Source organism: Neolamprologus multifasciatus, chromosome 7, assembly GCF_963576455.1.
Source record: "Neolamprologus multifasciatus chromosome 7, fNeoMul1.2, whole genome shotgun sequence".
Classification (NCBI taxonomy): domain Eukaryota; kingdom Metazoa; phylum Chordata; class Actinopteri; order Cichliformes; family Cichlidae; genus Neolamprologus; species Neolamprologus multifasciatus.
Genome location: NC_140445.1, coordinates 50,815,757 through 50,820,736, shown reverse-complemented (window position 1 = coordinate 50,820,736; position 4,980 = coordinate 50,815,757).

Genomic DNA, 4,980 nt, shown 5'->3' with positions numbered 1-4,980 from the left:
TTGCACATGTGCGTTGGATTTAGAGGCAGGTGCGTAGCTAGGAGCAATAAGGGTTCATGAGCAGCAGGGGATCCTTGTTTCCACCCCCACCCCATTTCGATTTTCTCCAGGGTTTTTTTGGGGGTTTTTTTTGTTTTTTTTGTCTTAACTCTTTTAAAAACCTAAACTCTTTTATAATGTCCATTGTTGGTGTCTCTACTCAAAGTAATTTACAACTTTTTTTGTATTCTTAATTGTCGAGGAAAGGTTGAAATAGTCGTCTGCGAGCAGAACTGCACCATGAAAAGATAAATATTTATGCTGTTTCCAAGTACAATAGCAGTCCAATCAGATCGTCTTTTACAAAGCAGGAAATGTCCTTTCTGTGTGGACTTTGCATGTTCTCCCTGTGTTTGTGTGGGTATTCCAGCTTCTTCCCAAAGTCCAAAGACATGCATTTAGTGGAGTTATGTTAATTAATGATTCTAAATTACCCATAGCTGTGGATGTGAGTGTGAAAGGCTGCCTGTCTCTCTGTGTTGGCCCCGTGACAGGCTGGTGACCTGTCCAAGGTGTACCTTGCCTCTTGTCTTATGGTCACTGGGATAGGCTCCAAACAGCCACAAGACCTTTTTAAACCATTTAACTTTTATCTGTAAATTCTATTACAGGTGTTGCCTCTTTGCCCCCGACATAAGCTTTATAACCTGCAATGCAATGGGCTCAGTGTCTTGATTAGTTGGCTCAGAAGGATAAGAATTAAACTCCAGAGCAAGAGGTCAGGAGTTTGATAAGTGTCTCCTTCTTTGGGCCAGTATGATTTGTGTTTACGAATCAACAATTTTACAAACACAAAAGTAGTAGTTAACTAGAACTGAGCTAAGACCAAAATAACAAACACCTCGACAACAGAGCTAGCCTAACCAAGAGCTTACCCCCCCCCCCCCCCCCCCCAATCTTCCAAAACAAAAGGCATTTCAGCTCTACTTACTCCTTCAACCATGCACACAATTATAATTGATGTTACAAAAAATACTGGATTTTGAAAGCAAACAAGTGAATGATCCTCTCTACAGAGCGTGGCTATCTTGACTCCTTATGTAAGGTGTGGTCACCAGCCTCGAGCCAATCGTGTTTGAGCTGCACCTCCACATTTCAGCATATTCTACCTCTTCATAGAGGAAAGAACACAGCAGTTGCACACAATGACACAAAAATAACACAGCAGTCATAACAGTTCTAATCAATAAGACCATAATATAGATGAATTCTTGAAATTCAAGAAAGTCCTATAAGGATGCCCGGGCAACAGCGAGGTTACATCTCTGGTATTGGCACAGCTTTAATGTCGGAACTATTGGCACAACTTTTGGAACTATTGAACCAAGACATGAAGAAAAGAAGGTCAGCTGACGGTTAATCAATGTCTAAATGTTCGCCAGGTGGCCTTACATTGGCCTGTTGTTGTACATTTCCTGTTGTCAAGACAACCGTTCTCATTTGGCTCAACATAAGCACCATCTAACGCCATCCCTCAATTCAGACAAAGAAAAATATTTTTTTAAAATAACACTGACCTTTTATTTAAATAAAGTAAAGCTTGGATCTTCAGACATTAATTAATGATTTAGGAAAAATAAATAAATACAAAAATCTTCTGGCTTTTGAAGTAGAGCATGCTCCACATCAGCAATCATTGTGGCCTTTTTTTCATCTTCACTAAACACAGAAACAGAGTTTCAAAATGACAGTTTACAACAACAGTCATCTTTGGACTCTCTACATTGTAGGGTGGGGATCTTAAAGTGTTACAGAGAGAAACTGGAGAATCCTCTGTGAACAAGAAAACAAAAAAGGGAAATCTTCCAGCAGAACCAGGCTCAGACAGGGTCAGCTTTCTCCCATGACCAGCTGGGGGTGAGAGGAAAAAGAATAAAGAAAAGTGAAGCATAGAGTAAGAAGACAAAAAACAAAACTACAGGAGGAAAAAAGTTAAAAGCAAAAGCTGCATATAAAGACATCAGAAGTGAAAGAGAAGACAGTGGGGAAAACACCTCAGGGCATTGTGGGAAGTCCCCCAGCAGTCTGACCCTATGCTAAGTGATGTTTCACGCTCGACTGATCCTGCCCTAACTATAAGCATGAAATCACAAGCTTAAAAAACCTTCCTTTAATGATGTCACACCCTCTATCACATTGCATCATATCCTGTCTATCTGGTAGTGTGTGTTAGTGTGTGCCACTCTTCTGGCCTGTGTGACAAAACCATTTAATCTTTCACTTACTGTATGTGATCAAGATTTGTTGTAAAGAAACATTTCATGATCATCTGAATGTGTATTAATTATGTTAGATTCTTGCATCCTTTCACCTTGAACACAATAAAAAAAACACACCAAATTATGTCATCCTGGTTTATTTAATCCTTCAGATAGCTTGTTAGTGCCGTCTTTTTGGTTTGATCTGTGTTTATTTGATTTTATCTCTCATGTTGAAAAAAAATAATAAAACCCTGTGGTTTTAAGCTTTAAATTAGAGAGGGTGTCTGTGTCCTGAACTCAAAATGGGAGATTGGTGGTCAGGACAGGGTACTGATAGCTGAAGGCTCTGCCTCCCATTCTAGTTTTGAAACCCAAAAAGGACTTTTGTTAGGATAATATTGTACTATGAGGTCTTTAAGATCGATGGGGCATTGATGGAGTTTGTGTGTAGAGAGAAGGATTTTGATTCTGAATTTGACAGGAAGCTAATAAGAATTTGAAGTGGGAGAAATATGACTTTATGGCTCCTATTAATGCTCTTGCTGTTGTATTTTGGATCAAATGAAGGTTTTTCAGGAAGGTATTTCCTTGATGACATGGATTTACAATAATCCAGCCTAGAATTTATTCTGGAACAGCCAGACCTAATATACCTCTATTATGAAGTTTTTCAGATATGCTGGAGCTTAGTCACTGAGAACTTTTTATGGGAAGAAAATCACTTTAAATTGTTCCCTGTTTTCAGTTGAACTGTTGAATACTGTAAATTTTTTTGAAGGATTCCTCCTCTGATTGATTGTGTAACTTGTTTGGGAGGGCATTGTCGTTTTATTTAACTGAATGAACAATCAAGCAGAATAAACACAACTAATTAAATCAAGGTCATGACTTCAAGCTAATTTTCCTCATTGCTTTACACAGAGGTGTTGTTCCTTCAGTCTGCAGAAAAATCATCCACCCACTTTGTTTTTGGATTTTTGAATCCAGCCTCCAAAAGTATCGATCATCTCATGTCTTGCTTTAACTGGAAAACAGACATTTAAGAGTGCGTCAGCCTTTATTGGAATCTCATTTAAAAAATCCGAGAAAAATATGAATGCAGGACCCAACAACTCTGGGTCCACTCTAACAATATCCTGTCTTAAGCTGAAGTATGGTTATGCAACTGTAAAATGGTAAATGGCCTGTATTTGTATAGCGCTTTACTAGTCCCTAAGGACCCCAAAGCGCTTTACACATCCAGTCATCCACCCATTCACACACACATTCACACACTGGTGATGGCAAGCTACATTGTAGCCACAGCCACCCTGGGGCGCACTGACAGAGGCGAGGCTGCCGGACACTGGCGCCACCAGGATCTCTGACCACCGCACCACTGACCCTGGGGCGCCTCTGCCCCAGGGTGGCTGTGGGTAAAGGGATCTATTATACTCATTTACAACTGTGCATTTTTACTGTTGCTGAGCATTATCATGCTGAGCCTTGGTGATGCCCCTCAGTTGAACCTCTGTCTGAAAAAATCTGCTTCACTTCTTTTCCCTTTAAGCCAGCTTTCATCTAATTTGCTCTCCTTCACATAATGGTTTGAACCTGTGTGCCCGATATGACCACATAAGTAATATTCACTCTCAATGACATCATACAGAAATAAGAATAGGAAAAAAATGGACATTTCTGAAGCCTAAAGTTACCGGCTCACAGTAATTTCCTGTACATATGTTAATTTATTTGAAACTATGCCTGCAGATGAAGTTAATCAGATCAAAGATATGTTTGAGTTATCTGGCTTCACTCACCAGAACATCATCAGGTTACAGGAAGGTGGTTATAAACTTGGTAAGTCAATCACGGGATTTCCCCAATCTTATTACAAGCCATTGTCATTAGAGGGGTAACACTGACCAATCACAAACAGCAGTATTTGAATCAAGGAAGGACAGGGTGTTTACACTGTGAGGATTATTTGACATCACCGTCACAGCTCTATCAGTATGACACTGGAGAACCACATAGATTACAAGTGTTATCCCTTTAATGTTTAGTTAATGTGCATAAAGACAGTTCATCCTTCCATCCGTTTGCTTGCACTTATCCACTTCAGGGTCGCAGGGGAGCTGTGGTCCCTGCGAGGAAGTGGGATTACCTGGTGAGAACCCATGCAGACTCAGGACTTTGTTGCTGCGAGGTAACAGTGTTAACCAGCATGCCCTCTGCATAAGGACAGTTTTAGTTTTTATTCCTTCCAGCTGCAGTCTTGGTGGCGTTTGCAACCAGGAGGGAAAAAGATATCCAGAAATAGGGCTGCATTAACCTCTTAAGACCCAAACTCTTCCATGGCATGAATTATTAAGTTCTCTTTGATATTTGGTCTGATTGGGACCTGATGAATGTAAAAACAAAAAATTACCAGATTTTTTTTTTTTACCTAAATTTTGTTTCTAAGAAAAATCAGAGCCATATATGAGGATATTCATTTTCGATACAAATTTCAATAGAACAGTAGCAGTAGAGTGTCCTCGTAAGTGGATATTAGGCCCCTGTAGAGCAAGATTTAGTATTTTGGTCTAAATAACCCAAAATGTGATGTCCACATATGTGGATGCCAGGTTATAGGAGGTTAAAGAATCTGTATTTCTTACAGATGGTGAGGGAAAAATAAACCCTGTAGACCAGGGGTGGGCAACACCAGGCCTCGAGGGCCGGTGTCCTGCAAGTTTGAGATGTGTCCTTGATCCAA